The sequence below is a fragment of the Sprattus sprattus genome (assembly GCF_963457725.1).
Source record: "Sprattus sprattus genome assembly, chromosome: 2".
Classification (NCBI taxonomy): Eukaryota; Metazoa; Chordata; class Actinopteri; order Clupeiformes; family Clupeidae; genus Sprattus; species Sprattus sprattus.
Window position 1 is genome coordinate 55,362,678 of NC_137921.1, and position 17,482 is coordinate 55,380,159.

A 17,482-nucleotide genomic window follows, 5' to 3' on the forward strand; every position below is an offset into this window, starting at 1 on the left:
CAGTAAAGGTTTTCCAATAAATAACATTCTCTGGGTCTCTCACAGGTCCAAGATTGGTGTTCCCCTGCTCACAGGTTGGCGTTGGTATTACTGAGCTTGTTGGATGATTGTTTGTGGTCAGCCTAGCATCAATTCGTTCTAAATATAGAGCTGTAGCTCTTATCTGTGATGAAGCAAGAGTTACATAAATCTGCTTCTACTGCTACACATGTGGCTAAGCACACACACTGCGCTCGAGCAGATACTCAATACATCAGGGACAGCTAACCAAGAACTCATGGGGAAATGCTGTACATTCTTTCCAACAAAACACGATTTAAAGCATTTAATAGATGATGTTTGTTTAGAAAGGATACTGGCTGTAAATTTAGTTTCATATCAGTATCATGTCAGTCACTTGTAACAGATAAAAATGTTACATTTTGAGTCCATCAAAATGAAGAACATGAAGAACACTTATTCAACCTGGTGGTGGCACATGTAAGGTGCATGTTAAAGTAAAGCATGCATCCATTACACAGTAGGAGAAGGGATGTATGGCCTTTCATCATTGATTCAGAGTATGTGGAAGTAGCATCAGCTCGATCTCAGACGGTGCTGGAGCGATATCAATCGCTGCAGGAATGCAGGACCTGGCCCAGGAGATCAGGGCACGGATGTGGTTATGCTGGCAGGAGCAGAAATGGCCAGGGGACCTGCATAACCAGGCGTATCCCTCTCTTCTCAGGTCTGGGCCACAAATACTTAGGAGTGCATCTACAAGGAGTTAACCCATAGACCTCAACCACAATCCTCCAGACCGGCTGTCTTCGAGAGCTCTGTGGTGAGCACTAGCGGAGGACTTTGAAATGAGTAGGGTGGTGAGGTTGGGTGGGGTAGTATTAGTGAGATTAAGCCTTATAGTGGAAATGAGTAGGGCAGTGAGATTGGGTGGGGTAGTATTAGTGAGATCAAGCCTTATAGAGGGAAATAAACGAGAGAGGGTCTGCCAGAGACGCGTTGGATGCCCGACCGCCTCTACGCAAGCCAAGCCAAGAAAGCAATACAGACAAATGGAGTGTTGAGATTTCCAAAAATGAAATTACAAGCGTAGAGTCCAGCCAGGATTAGACATATAGTTTTGCCCTCTTGTTTTTATTAAAGAGCTGGAATGTTTTGCAGATTCGGTTGAGATACCAAATCCTTAATCCCAACTGGGAAAAGTAAAATGCATTAAATTGCTGTAGGTCCAGCAGAGAAGGTTTTAAGAGGTGGATCTTGAAGCTCGAGTTTATGCCTACTTTAGTCTGATCATACACTAAGTGTTGTGAATATCCATACCTGGCAAATGGATAATTCAGCCCTGATCATACACTTAGTGTTGTGAATATCCATACCTGCATTAAAGGCAAATGGATGTTTCAGCCCTGTCGAGACATGAAGGGATCAAATATGAAAAACAGAAACAAGGAATTTCCTCTTTTTGCATTACAGACATCAAGCTGACATCATCGTTCTCGTTCCATTCACCCATTTCACCTGAATTGCCTGCAATTAAGTTAATAGTGGAAGGATTTGGAAATCATGTGGGCCTGTGATCGGTGTCCTCTCTCTCTCTCTCTCTCTCTCTCTCTCTCTCTCTCTCTCTCTCTCTCTCTCTCGCTCCCTCGCTCTCTCTCTCTCAGAAAGCTCTGCATTACAGATACCCTTCACCCATTCCACTCATCTGAGTCCATGATGACTGCATCGTAATAACCCCCCATCCTCCCCCCATTGGGCTCGTCTGTCAAGTCACTCATCAAAAGGACGACTTTTGGCAACAGGACGTGTCACAGTTAAATGGTTCCCCTTTGTGCAAGAGGGAATGAATAATAGGGTGGGACGTTTTCATTCTCTTTGGATACGGCATGGTCCGAGCCCTCTCGTCTCGTGGTGTGACACATAATGTGTTCCCCTGTTCAAGTTGTAATGGTTTGCAGGTTTTATTTTGATTGGCCACCATTACGTCATGTACTGGTAATAACACTCACGTGCATTTAGCCATGGGGCTATTATAAGAAGGTTTTTTCCCCCTGATGTTTGGCAGCCCTGCTGTATTTTAATAGCAGCACAGAGAATCAGACCCCTTGAGAAAATGCCATGTCCATCAACTGACAAATGAATCACCTTCAGAAGTCTTCTAATGAGACCTGAAGAAAATAAACATGTTTTTGAACATGCAATAAAAATCATGTAGTACTATTTCATAAAAGAGGACATAAAGTGCCTTTGAGTTTCACATAACAATACAGAATTAGCCCATATAATAAAAGTCTGGGAGATTACTTCAGCCTTTGTTTCCATCTCCTCAAGTCTGTTAAAATACTTTTGTAAGAGTTTAGACTGCATAGAATGAACTGATACAGGCCAGGTTGTCTGATGGCATTTAAAGCTGCCCTCTTACATGATTGTAGAGTTTAATGTTAGAAAAGGTTGAGAGACCTCAAGCTGCATTCTATCATATTAGCCAAGTCATTGCAAATTTCCAATATTTAACACAAAATGTATAGTTACGTAAGACATGAAGTTTATGGACAATTGTTTTATAAACCACAACCACAATCCACAGCGGTTTGCTCTTGCCTGTGTCCAGATGTAGTAACATTATACAGTTCATGCAAAGTTGATATATTATCCATAATTCTGTAATCTGTTTGGAGGTTTAATCCATTGCTGTGATCACTTGGACCCAGCCAAAGGCCTTGATGATTCATTTTCACAAAAGTAACGAGTAAAATATGTTGAAAATATGTAGTGTCCATTTCCTTTACCTTGTTCTGCTTCTCCAACTGTGCAAACCCAGCCAGTTTGAGTTGTTCATGCTCTTGAAGCAACAGCAGTCAAATGTTTACTTTTGTCTTTTAATATACTACCTGCACATGTTGCACACAGCTGTAAGGTAAAGAAACGGACACGGGCGGCACAGCAAGCCCCCTTGATATTTGTGAAGCCCTCACATGCTGTGCTGAACTGCTCATTTAGCACTCAAAAGGGCACGGACAGAGTCTAGACCTCCTACAGAAAAAAACATCAACATTTAAATAGTAGGGTGCCAAAACTAGATCTTAACCTCTTTCTTTCTTTTCTTTTTGGTTTATGTCAGTTTCTTCAAAATTTGTTTCTTTCTCTTTTTCTCTGAAAGGCTCATATCCACGTATCTGATGCAGCAATGTCATGCTAGTTCAACGTGAAATAACACATTTCCTCTGCTTGTGCTCATACAGGGGTTCAGGGACAGCACAAATAAATAGCCATTAGTGCAACGGGGAATGGGGCACACAGCAAAGGACAGGAATGTCTCTGTTTTCCCAAACTTTTACCATTTCCCACCTCAGACGGCCATCCCAAAGAAAATAAATCAGCCTCAGTCTGGCGTTTATGTGCTGCACTGGGCATGACATATTAGCCCAGTTTCCAAAATATTGGCCTCAACGTCCCGAACTATGCACTGGAAATGTGAAAATGTAATCACCTCGGGAGTTCATGCTGTATTGGTGATACACAACATTTTGTGTATGTTGTGCAGATTCCTGAAAGCAGAAACTAGCGAGACCACCAACCCAGGAATTTGCCTCCTTTCAGTATAGGTCAACAGTATGTTGCTAACCATGTATTTGCTTTAAAAACAAGAGCTGGAGCTTGCGGTGACGGACTAAGATTTTCTGTGGGCAACAGGTTATGTGGTCAAGGGGCTGATGTGTTTAAATCAAAATTATCATTCCTAACTATTTAAGCCAGGCAAAACAAACATAGCAACACAATCCTTCTGCATCACAATCTTCCTCCCCCTCCTTAGTCACCCATCCTACACACACACAGACACACACACACACACACACAGACACACACACACAGACACACACACACACACACACACACACACACACACACACACACACACACACACACACACACACACACACACACGCACGCACGCACACACACACACGCACGCACGCACACACACACACTCACCCTCAGGCACACATACGAGTGCACATGTACCCATACACAGAGTTGCAGACAAAAGCATGTGCATGCATCGTACACATACATAGAGGGACTCACAATGTATACAAAATATACTGTATGTGTGAACTTTCACATACATGCAGATGCATACAGGCAAGCACTCAAATACTCACTCACTTAAACAAATCTGACAATTTTCCAAATGCTCGCAGCCTTGCTCAGGGGACGGGTCTTTGCTGATATCAAGCCATTTTTTCATGATCAAACATAGCCGTCCGCCACATTCTAACACAACTGTTATTGAAGGCTGACAGATTTTGTAACAGAAGAGAGGAGGTCGGACCACCCACAGACTCCACTAAAGGCCCTCCACCCCTCTCTCCCTCTCCCTGCCACCTCTTTCCCCTGGAGTCTGCTCTGTTTCCAGCCTCCTTCAGACCGCCAGAGTGGCCAAAAACACCTCCGCTGGTGTTCTGCTCTCCGCTGCGTAAACAGTACACTGCTGACCTGTCACTCATAACAGACCTCATCTCATCTGAGCTCCTCAGTGGGGGTGCTGCAGAGGATGGGGACAGGGAGTTGAAATCACTTCTCAGCCTCACCCACCGCATATCAGACAGTGACAAAATAGGGGCCATCAGCGAAGAGGTCACCCTTTGCTCAATTGAGCCAAAGGGTGGCAGAGGGGGGAACTTAATCGTCTCCTGAGATGGGCAGGGTTCAGGCCCAATAATCTGGCCTGATCAAAGACATGAAGAAGAGGGTTGACAAAGCTAGTAGTAGCCCTTATTAAACAAGCTGTTTGTGCAGATGTTGCCCCTCACACCCACCCCACTCCATAACTGGTGTAGCCTACTGGCCGGCAATAACCTCGCGGGTTCAGCTGGCCCTCAGAACAGTGTGTTCATTCTCCTGTCTGCAGCATGTGTGTGGATGGGGGAAGAGGGGGACGGTTATGTCTTCAAAGGGTCTGTCGCGCGAGACCGCACTCCCCCTCTCATTACAATTAGACGAGTTTCGCCCTGCATGGTTGCAATTTCAATAATCTCATTTCGCTCTGGGAAAATAAAAGCAGATAGAAATCAGAAAGAAAAATACTCCCACGTCACAAATATTCCAGCTCCCCTCTGTACCGTTCCTGCGGTGATGGCTTCCAAATGTTTGATATTAGATGTAATCACATTGAAGGAGCTGCAATGAGCCTCACTGAATATGCTGAAGAAGGAGCCCTCCAAGGCAAACAGTCCAAATCTGAGCTTGAAACAAAACTATCATCTTGGTTCATCATGCCTCCTTTTAGTCTTCTGGAGCGTCTCGTTGACCCTCCTGGTAATCAGGTAGTCTTGGTAATGGTCTGTTATCACTTTATCTACCTTGCTGTTATTATGGGATTTTAGGGATTGATAATGTTCTGGTCTCGGGGAGGTGTCTTTACACTCTATTTTGGCATCTTATTCTAAGACTAGGAAAATCGAATGTTTCATAAGACAGCCTCATGCTCCTTCATCTGAAAACCTGTGCGTATCTTGGTGACATTGACCATGAATGAGAAACATCTTCAACAGCATGACAGAGCAATTGCTTCATCCAGGAGACTGGATCTGATGAACTGACTCATGTAGGCAGTGATGAGTTCCATGTTTTATTGGCAAAAGCATTTTAGACAGCAGCATGCAGACTCTATTTCTTGAACTAGAGGAGTGTCTTATAGTGAGATAGCTAATCTTGAGCTACTAGGTTGTTGACAGAATAGCAATGGCACTCTTGTTCTTAATCAGGTTTCTTATCAATGCAACACATAATACTATACACACAAAAAAACACACACGCACAGGTCCTAACAATCATAACCCTTTATTAAAGCCTGCTGGGGACCTTCTCAGCCTTCAGCTTTGATCGGGGGGAATCTAGCATTAGCATGTGTCACCATGCCGACAAGTGGACAGGAAATGAGAGATGAACCTGAAGTCTGGTGACTCATTGCAGCCCGTCACTTCAAACGGCGGCAGCCTCAGCCTTCCTCTCCAGCCTCCCTGGCTGACACAAATGAACAGAAACAGGTCAGGATGCGGGACCCAGATCTTGTAAATTGCTACCATTCTCTGTCCTATTCCTTGCCTGTCTGGACCGCAGCAGGGCAGATACGAAGTATGCAAGTCATTACCAGCCAAGCTAAGGCATCCATAAACAAAAGCAGACCGGAGAAGTGAGGATGAGTCCCTAATCCTTTAATATTATTATTTATGATATTGAATATTTGTAAATCATTTTTTTTTAGATGTTCAAAAAACACATTGTATTGCATACCAAATTGGAAAGTTCACATAAACGCACAACAATCACTGTTAAATTTACTAGGCCTACATGTATATTATACTTTTTTTGATCACCAACTTGCTTGGTTATCCCAGTTTATGGACCTAACAAAAAAAAAACACAAAATAAACACTACAATTCAACTATTTCTATAGTAGTACATTGCGTTTTTTCACGAGAACGTTTATGTTGAATTTCTCCACAGTGTAAACTAGCGTTTCTGCGTGGCGCAGGTTTACGGTAAATACAACTTGCAAATGTGTGCACTGTGACATTTGTGGTGCCCAAAGCCTTACCATGTTTTACTTGGAATTAAGATAAGCCCATTAAAGACAATTGGTTTGTAACTAAAGTCATATACATTTAAGCTGGGGTGTGTTGAACACACCCATTAGTTTTAGGTAAGCTAATTCACTTGATCTCAAAATGTTTTAGTAGACGTTTTTTTAACAGTTTGGTTGACAAATGTAAACTGTTGCGAAACTAAACGTCCAGTTTACATTACTGCAAACTGAGCAAAACCCAGTATACTAAAGTAAATAAACACAGACAATTACAGTGTATTCTCCAATGGATGTTGCGGTGAAACATTACTGAGTTCTGCGTTCAATCCACGAGGGACGATTTCCAGCGCCAGGTGGCGACACGTATGCATCTAAATCAGAGACCCAAGGTCTGTTTTAGCGCGATGTTGAAGAGTGTGAATGGGTGTGTGTTAGAACGTGTGCGAGTGTGTGTAGTGTTTGTAGAGAAGGCAGTGAGGGGGGAGAGAAGGTAGTCAAATCTTAACTGGAAGAGAGTGAGAAAGACAGAGAGAGGTAGAGCCTTACGAGGGGAACTTGCCTTCAAGAATTTATGCAGGCTAGATTGCGCGAGGAGTAGAACGTAGAGTGCTTCTGTGAGTTTCCATTGAAGGTTTCAAGATTTGGGGTTGAGCAAGAATTTATAGTGGATGTGAAGATACGAAAAGTTGTCTGAAGAGAATCAGAGGAATGTATGAAATGCGGACAGCGGTGAAACAGCATTCACAGAGATGTCATCTCAACTTTGTATGGGCCATCGCGTTTCTTCAAATCGTCTTCAGTACGCCTTCTACAACGGGTAGGAATTACCATTCTTATTGTTATAAGCATGTCAGCTATTGAACACTCCAACTAACACGTATCTCAGATGAAAATAGTTTTGGTTTAAATAAAAGAAAACGACTGAAGACAGAGTTCTTTGCGCCTGGTGTATTTGTCATCACAGCTTTGAGGTTGCCTGATTCAGATTCATATTCATTTTCATTAGTGCTTTGATAAATAATGAAATTACTTCGAAAAATAAATGCAGGGGCGTTCAGGACATTTGTCAGACGCTGTTTCCAGTTTCAGATTAAATCATGTTTTTTTTTAGATTTTGTTTGTGATTACATGGGTATTATTGTAGAAGGGTAAATTGTACTATTGTCTATAGCTCCAGAGTCATCTAAATTTGACCCCATCTGGTCCTTCAGAATAATTCAGAACTAAGCAAAGATTGATTTGCACATCAGTGGGAGGACAATAGCCGAGTGGATGAGATGATCGAGGGATCAGCGCCTCACCCTGTCACCGCTGGAGGTCTATTGTATGGACTATCACTTCTTTTCTCAAGGAAAACGAGTGAAGTTTACAGGATTTAGGGTCTGTAGAACAACACTAGTGATTTACCCATTTTTTCAAAGATTAGCAACTCTAACTGTTTTAACTATCAGCGTAGTTTATGTTATCTGCTAAGTCTGCTGTTTAACATTAGTTTTACTGGGATTTATGATAAGGAGTAAATAATGCATCACTCAAAAATTATAATTTTGACAGGCCTATCTAATATAGTATGTCTTAAGTTTAAACAATGCACAATTAAAGACACAAAATTATTTGTAATTTCAACTTCTATGCATGACAAGCATACTGTTAGGCTAAATAGTTTCATTCCAAATAACAGAAATAATTTTGAATTGTGGTTATGGGAGTGTCTGTGAATTCTCCAACAGCTGGTCCTCATAACTGGGTATGTACGGCCCGGCTGATACAGTGTTAAACCAGTGATAAAGGCATAACAGTGTAGAGGACCCTTAGCCCAAAGCCCTAAGAGCTTGTTGGTTTACCTAATCCTAGCTCTTCTCTGCCACACACACGCAGAGCAGAGGGGACAAAGAAGCCGCCCTTTCCTCCTGTTCATAACTCTGTCAGTTTAGTCTAGACCAAAGAGATGGAGAGAAATCGTGTACATGCTAAATGAAACATCACTTAGTCATCGGCATTAGAACCCAAACAGACACTCTCGCCGCTCCACTTAACCTGTGAAAGGCTGTAAACATCCTCTCCTTGTCTGCCGCTCAGATCGGGTCAGATGGTGACAGGTGTCCAGATGGGTCTCATTTTTGTCTGGGTATTTTTCACTGTGTGTGCAAAGGGGGATCTGACTTCACAGTCACATGCTGGATTATTTCTATGCTTGGGCATATGTATGGCTTGACCTATTGGGCGCTTTATATAACCAAAAACCAGTTGTGGACCACTCCCATTTTTTTCCTTTCCACAGGATGTATTTATATAACCATAAGCTCAAGACATCATTGACTATGTTTGTTTGGCTGGTTTTTGTTCTATATAGTTTTATTGGGGTTTTTGATAGCTTGGGGAAATCTTCTTTGTTGCTCTGTCATATCGTAGTCTCATGGCTTCGGTGGAGGTCTGGGACCAAGCCGTGTGCTGTGAACCCATCTATGGATGATAGTTGCTGTGGGACTATTAATCATTGGGGCAGAACTGTCTCTGCATGGATTTCAACTAGACAGAATGTTGACACTAAATGCACTTTACCTAAGGAAAAAAAACACCATTAGGAAGGTTTGTTCTCTGAGACTCAGTCTCATGTCTCAAGCCCCCGCACCCAAATGTATGGCACAGTTACTCAGGCATCAAGTGCTCTATCTTTAAAAGCCTCGCTGGACACCAAGGAGTCTTCACTCAGTCACATATAATGGACAGTATGTGTGAAACAGATGTAGACTTCAAGGTTCATCTTCCTTGCTTTTACTCTCTCTTTCTCTCTCTCTCTCGCTCTCTATCTCTCTCACACACACACACACACACACACTTAAACACACACACACACACACACACACACACACGCAGTCATCATGTGTACAAATACACACTATATTAATCAGTGTAACAGGATAATAAATCACAGTCTTCTATTACTGTTCTGTTTCAAAGAAATAAAATTGTGTATACAATTCCTGTCAGGCATAAGTAATTACTCAAGCCATTCACCATTTATTGTTAACCTTGTACGCTTGCCAAATTGTTATGCAGCTAAATCTCTCAGAACATAATATGTCGCTAAGCTTATGATCCGTATTTGAGAAACAACTATTAGTTACATTTGATTAATGGATGTTTATCATACTACTCAACCAGAAGATGCAGTTTAAAGTGAGATTCTAAATTGCTTTGATATGTCTCTAGTCATGAACCATGATAATCGCATTTCGTACAACCTGAATCTTTCAAGCTTAGACCTTTGGACTTTGTTGTGCAGCAACTGGTAGCAGTAGTTCCTGATGACTATCATTACTAAACCTCAATGGCATCGCTAACTGACCTAAAATGGTGTCGCTGGGCTGTAAAGGAGCCAGTACCTTTGCCAAGCCTACGTCCCCATTATCTTACAGATTGGATCATTGCAGTTATTTGGGGTTATTAGGCTCTTCTGACCATAGGGTTTGGGGCTCTAAGTGGAAGCAGAAGCCCAAAGAAACGGCATGCTATTATACGTCCTAAACAGTCAGTACATTGATGACTTGATTAGCAGATAAAAAAAGTAGAGTAAAGTAAGTGTCCTCTGAATTAGAACTTGAGTTTTATTATTTTCATTGCAAGAGGCAAAGATGTCCAGATCTGTGCCAGAGGGTCTTAGATCAAATGAGGCTGAAAAAACATTCAGTCGTGACTGCTAGGTCCATCATGGGGATTAACTGATAACATTACCCCCACAAATGACTGCAGAGTCAGTTAAGTTATTTGCACCATACCCAGACATTTCACACAAAAGTTCAGTGCTAGTCTTGAGGCGCGTACACGGATAACAACTTTTGTAGGGTGCTTTGCTTTTTTTCTGCTAATAACTCTCCAGTGATGTGGGCATTCGTCGCCCCCTCCTGACTTTAATCACAGTGACCATAGAAGGAAAGCTGACTCCACACCTGCAGCTCAGACCAGCGAAACATGGCCAAAATCCACCCAACACAGGAGCTGCATAGAGAGCCTCTGTTATTGTAATATGCCTGTCAGTGGATCAAAGGCTATCTATAATAACATGCAAGAGGAGAGCTCCAACCCAAATCCCTTTAGATACTCAATCACTCCCTTTTTATTCACGCCCATCCTGTTGAAAATGTGTTGATTTTGAAATGTTACACTGGCGTCATTAATTGCTTTCCCTTTCATACTGAGTCAAACATCGTCCCACCTTACGGACATACATTAGAGGAAGATATGGAGGTTTGAGTACAGTCACAGTGGCTGGTAAAGACACTTAGGGAGATTTTCTTTCCTCTTCAACACTGCTGCTAAGCAGTTGAGCTGCACAATACCAAGGGGTGTATTTCACCCACTCACTCTTTGATTGTCTGAGTAGCCACTTAAAATGAGTTGTGAGAGATATGTATCATCGGACCCTAGGGCCCTGTCTAAGATCTTATGGGAAATGAGCAGTCATTACACGAAAGCAGATCTGGATTTCAGCACCCCTTATCAGGTAACCATTTTCCCTTGCCAAGTAATGTTTGGCCCCTTCAAATAGAAGGCGACTGTGCTACATTTCCCCTATACGCAAGTCACGATGAAACATGGCTTTTTAAATCGGGCTGTAAATGTGTCAGGCCAAATCTTTAAAGCCTGTTTGCATTGCATTAAGAACTGTGGGGGGAAACCTGCACATTAAAACTGGTAAATATCTTAGTGCCCACAGATGGTTCTTTGTGCATGCCATGTTCTCTCAGAGCTAATAAATAGCCAGCCTTCATGGGGATTTTCAGCCAAAAGATTCATATAAGCAATGAAAATCTAGACGCGATCTATCAGTGAAGAAATGGTTTTATTTTGTAGGCTGGCCTGGACACACTGGGTTATCATGGTGTCATTTTTTTTGACATATATGAAGGTATTTGTAGATTCATCTCTTAGTCCTTACATCTGTTTTGTAGTTTTGTGTCTTTCCTGAAATAGAGGGGAACTGGAACGCTATATTTTGTGTAGTGCCTAGTCCTGTCTGACAAGGACAGCTTCAGCAAAGACTCACACAGACACAAACAAACACACACACACAGACACACACAAACACACACACACAAACACAGACACACACAAACACACACACACACAGACACACACACACAGACACACACACACACACACACACACACACACACACACACACACACACACACACACACACACACACACACACACACACACACACACACACACACACACACACACACACACACACTCCCCCAAATAAACTGTCACCCATTTTTCCTTGTTAATCTCATCTGAAATGATTTGGCTGTGTGGTGGCTCTTCTGAAATCACATCTCGGTTCTGTTTCCACTTTCCCCTCGTTGTCCAGGCCTACTGTACCTGGCCCGCTGTCTGCCGGCCTTCCTCTCCCGGCTCCTTGGCCACGGAGCGGCAGTTGGCTGCCTCAGCGCAAGCTGATTGACAGCTGGGGTCTGGCGTGGGCTCACATGTTTACTTGCGCTGTTCTGAGTGAAAGGAGAAAGGCGTAAAGGAATGGATCTCCAACACTATGGGGTTTCTATGCAGGCACTCTCATGCTCTCTGCATTTCGTCAACCGAGAATTAACAAGGTCTATCTGACATGTCCACAAAGCACCCAAATCATATTAATAATTTTGACCTCGCCTCTTATTAATTTCCTTAATTTATTAATGCTCCTTATGGAGGGATGGATTTGTGGAGAGATGGACAGAAATGGAGGCAGAGACAAATGATTGAGAGAGAGAGAGAGAGAGAGAGAGAGAGAGAGAGAAATAAACCTTGGGGTTCTTGGTTGTATTTTATGTAAGAGACTGCTGCTTTTTGTGTGAGCGTGTGTGTGTGTGTGTGTTTCAGGAAGGGGTAACAGATGGGAAAAGTGGCTAGCTAACTAACCTCCCCACACAGTGAGTGGGACACAAGCAAACCCTAAAGCTCAACCACTCACATCACAGGAAATTAAATTTTACGGGCCTGTAATGATTTGTTTTAGAGGAGGGAGCAATGTAAACGTAACGCTTCCTTATTATTGTGGGGGAGCCACTGACATCTGCTCAGGGAAAAGCACAGGCAGGTAGTTGAGGTGTGTTTGAGGATTTCTGTCCCTTTTCTTAGCTCTGATATTCAAAAGTCAATACAAGTAGAATGTAAATGCAGGGTAGTCACTGGGGATAAAACATAGTGTTCAACTTGACGGCTCTTGTAGGCGCTCACTAATGGTGAACGTGAGTGTGTTTCTGTTGATCTTGCATACGGGGTGGGGTTACATGATTAAATGTGTTCAAACTTCTCTTTGCAGCAGTGAACCCCTTGAAGTTTGCTTACATTTGTTTAGCTCCCTGTTAAGTGTGTTTAACTCACTTGTGCTTTCTTAGTTGGTAATTACTATCAGTATCCATAGAAACTTTAAGCCAGCCATAGACCGAAGGCAAGGAATTCAAAAGGGCTTTGAAGATTAGCAGTGCTTCAGAGGTTTAGACCCGAGCCACTGTTTTAACCAGCCGACTTTTGCTGCTGTAATGTTGGGGTCTGTGGGCAGCGTAAATGGATTGAGGGGGAAAGCTGGACTTTTCCTTTCTTTTTTTTGTCAATTTAGGCTTTTATGTAGGTCCTGGGTCATAACAGAGCATATGACAGTTGTCGCAAACACAGCATGCTGCTAATCAGGCTTAGGCACTCTAATTTCATTTGAGGGGGAGAGAGAGTCGGTTCTCTCCCAACCAATGCCACTGAGAGGTCACGTTATCAATGAGAAGCCGCTCTCATAGGAATAGAGCCATGTGAAAGAGTGACACAAGCCAGGTCAGAAACGTTAAGGGAAGCACGCACCTTGTTTGGCACAGGTGCTGATGCAGGAAAATGAAACAAGGACAAGTCTAATACTGATGTTGGGTCTGCTTCTGTCCCACCCCCGTTGATTGTTGTAGAAGAAATAAATGGAGACATCAGGGCATCTGTGAGGAACCTTAAAAAATATCCTTTGGGCCAGCAACAATCTATTGCCATTCCTTCTAACAATAACCTGTGAGATGACCGAGGAAGATGACACCCAAATGTGACGTCTCTCTCTCATTCTACCATGACTTTCTCTTTTCAGTTCTTTCCATCTTGATTTCTGAAACAAACCCTAGCGCTCCCTAATCTGTGTGCATGAGGCTGTTGAGGGATTAGCGAGTCTTGAGTGCCGGGCCTCTGACTGCCCACTGGCTTGTTCTACAAGAGGCAGGCAAACACAAGCGGCTTTAAACACTGTTTGTTTAGGCGCTGCCTTTGTGCAATTGTCACCATTGGAGAGGCTACAATTAGGCAGCGGCTTGTGTTTGCTCGGCCACTTCAGCCTGAGATGCTGCTTCTGTTGGTGTGCATGAGCAGCCTGGCGCCTTGACCCTGTCCTGTGTAGATGAGTGCTTTGGGCTGGGAGTGGGTGGGGTGGGGTGTGGTGAAGAGGGGGAGAGTAGTCAACATTAGCCCTCTCATTGTCGTTCATCTTTGTAACTCGTTCTTATGGCCCTGTTCCTTTTTAAGTGCGCGTTTTAATCTCATTTGTAACGTCTGCGCAACACTTTCATGGTATTTGCTCTGGTCTACCTCTTCCTCTTGGCCTTTTCTGTCCGGGTTTTCTCCTCCTCCGTCTGTCAACTCTCTCCCTCTCTTTTTGTTTTCTCTGCTCAAGTGTGTGCAGGCCGCCTCAAGCCTCCAGACCGCTCCTCCTCTTCTCCTTTCCTTTTCTCCACTCTGCTTTCTCACCCTGTGGTGAGGCAGAAATGACTTACCCGACCACACCAACCGTGGAATCCCAAAATATAAAGCTCAATTTCCCTAATTCTCTGTGATCATTAGCCAAGCGGAGCCACAGTGGGCGATGAGGCCAGAGCCCAGCTATGTGCCGACGGAGCGGAGGGAAATGCCATCGCCTGTGGTGCCAGGGGCCATCCTTGCCCTCAGAGACAGGCCCCAAGGAGAAGGACGAGCTGGCCTGGCCCTGGGATCATCCTGTGCCCCCCTTCTTCACAAACACACACACACGCTCACACACACACACACACACACACACACACACACACACACACACACACACACACACACACACACACACACACACACACACACACACACACACACACACACACACACACACACACACACACACACGCACACACACACACACACACATTCTGCCTGGGGAGTCGGTGTCCTTCAGTGACTGCCTGGAAAACTAATTCAACCCAACTGTCGGTGCGTCTTAAATGTTAAAAAGTCTGTAACACTCACTTGGCATGTTGAGGTTTCCTGTTGAATGATCCCCCTTCTAAAGATTTCTTTAGGTATCCAAGATTTTCCTGGATAATTTGAGCATCAATTGAACTATTGGGAGTGGAAATAACACGCAGTAATCTGCATTAAGTTGTGGCTCTGGGATAGAGGACTTGAGCACATACTCAGAGATGGGCCAACCCCCCTAGGACTTAACTCATTCATGTGATGCTGGCTGAGCCTAAATCTGAGTGTGCACATAGTTTACGATCTAGCATGTTTGGGTTAGGCTGGGACTAGCCTCTGCCAATGTGGGCTGCTTCCGTGTTTGCCCCCGTTGGAATGAAATCCTAGTGGGATCGGGCCGTGATGGGAAAAGTATTTTGTGGGATGAGGAATGCCGCGTTGGCTTGGACGTGGATACAAATCTTTACAAGGGTTGAGGGGAAAATTGAGTTTACCTGTTCAAAACCAAGCCTCGAATTCTTTTTTTCCCTTCTTTAGATTTCCACTGTTATTTAATTTCCTTTTTGGATGCTTTTCAGCCTGGGCAGAACCGTCGATACTTTGCTCAAGATTTTTTAAATGTTTTGTTTCGTTGTGTTCGGTTTTGTTTTGTTTTGGTCTTTCCTCACACTTGGACCGGGTCCAAGTTCAGCTCCAGTGCTGCTCCCTCCAGTCGAGGTATTGCTCAGCGAGAGGGCATCGATTTCAGCCAGGCAGGAAATGAGGCTGCGTCAACCTCAGAGCCCCGTTGTTTTCCGTGAGTGGAGGGCGAGAAGGAGGGTAGGAGTGGGGTGAGGGGGAGGTGTTGGGGGAAGAGGACCGGAGAGGGGAAATTGGTGTATCCGTGTCTTCTGTGTAGCTGATCTCCATCTGTGAGCTCCCAAACAAACTGGATGGAGAAAGGTAATTTATTTCAAATAGGAAGGAGACAAAGGGGAGCAGAAGGTGCTGTTGGCTCAGTGTGTTAGCATAAAGAAACGAGAGAACCCACAAAGCAGTGAAGAATGACTGTGCGTGGCCTTGCCGCTCGCTTACAGCGGAGCATTGAGTAAGCACGGATCTGCTCCCCCCATCAGGAGTCTTCATTATGCTTTTCACAGTCGCAGGCAATTCCAGCCGTAACTCAGCACCATTTTAATTTCCCCGCGTTACTTCCTACATGTGCTGTAGTGCTTATCCGGGCTTATCCAGGTTAACTTTACCTGTTTAAACAAACGAGCCGCGCTTTGATGCTATTAATTCACCGCAGGCCCAGTTAATTCGGTGGAGAGTAAGGGAGAGTGCCTGTGTGTGGAGCAGTGACCGTAAACTGCCCCTCCACCTCCCACCTCTCACCCCATCAAACCCCAATGAGCTCCTTCTCGGAGTGGCTGCTAAGGAGCTTAGGTCCGCATGATTCCCAGAGCTGTTTGCTTAACCTCCTCCCGGAGTCTTGGAGTAAGAGCGTACTACAGCGGACTGTTTCCTCCGCTGTTCCCTGTGCTGGGTGTTTCTTTTGTAGACCTTCAGCTCCCAGACCTCAGCAGAGTTTAAATCAACCTCCACTATCCAAGAATGTACCCTGGAGATCCCACATGTGTCTTTGGCTGTCTTAGTTTTCTGTCACTGTGAACAACATTCTTTAATTTTGTTCTTTCGCTGTTTATATGGTTCTGAAATTTTAACAAGCACTCGTAGGCAGAGAGAGAAAAGATGACAATTAGAGCATTACATGGAGGGGCCAAGGATCTCAATATTGTAGTTTTTTGACACATTATAGAGTGATTTGTAGGCGGAAGGCATTCACAATTTATGGCTGTTTTATTACACATCTAAATATGAAGACAGTCAAGACTAACTTGCTGTGATTGCTTGCTTTGAACTGGACCAGTTTCACCAGAGAGAGAGAGCTTTTCCTAAAAGCCTGGCTTCAGCTGGCCTGCAGGGCTCGTCAAACCTGGGGGGGGGGGGGGGGGGGGGTATTTTGGGAGAGCCTGCCTTCAGTGCAACCCAGGGCTGTTAAATATCCAGTGTGATGTAAGGGTGACGTTAGGCTTAACCCACCTGACGTGGGGTGGTTAATGTGATGCAGTGTAAATATAACACCTCTGGAGTGTCCCTCCACAGTGGTCTCTCCACTGGCTCTAATGTAAATTGAATTAGGGATAATTGCCAACCTTCAGATACACCCTAGTCTTCGCTGCCCGTCATTAAGTTACACACAGTTTGTCTTTTGTTTACACTGTAAGCTCGTATGAAAAGCAATAAACCGATCAAACTCAATATAAAATAAATTCAATCAGTGTGCGGGCCGTTGTGTGAATTATGTGGACAACACGGAGACTGGATGAGAGTAAAAGAAAGAGACAAAGAGACAAAGAAGTGTCTTTGCATGTGTCTGTGTGTATTTATGTCTGTGTTTGTGTATGTACTGTATGTGTGTGTGTGTGTGTGTGTGTGTGTGTGTGTGTGTGTGTGCATGTGTATCGTTGTGTGTGTTTTTGTATTTGTCTGTGTGTATTTATGTCTGTGATTGTGTATGTACCGTTTGTGTGTGTGTGTGTGTGTGTGTGTGTGTGTGCGTGTGTGTGTGTGTGTGTGTGTGTGTGCGTGCGTGCGTGCGTGTG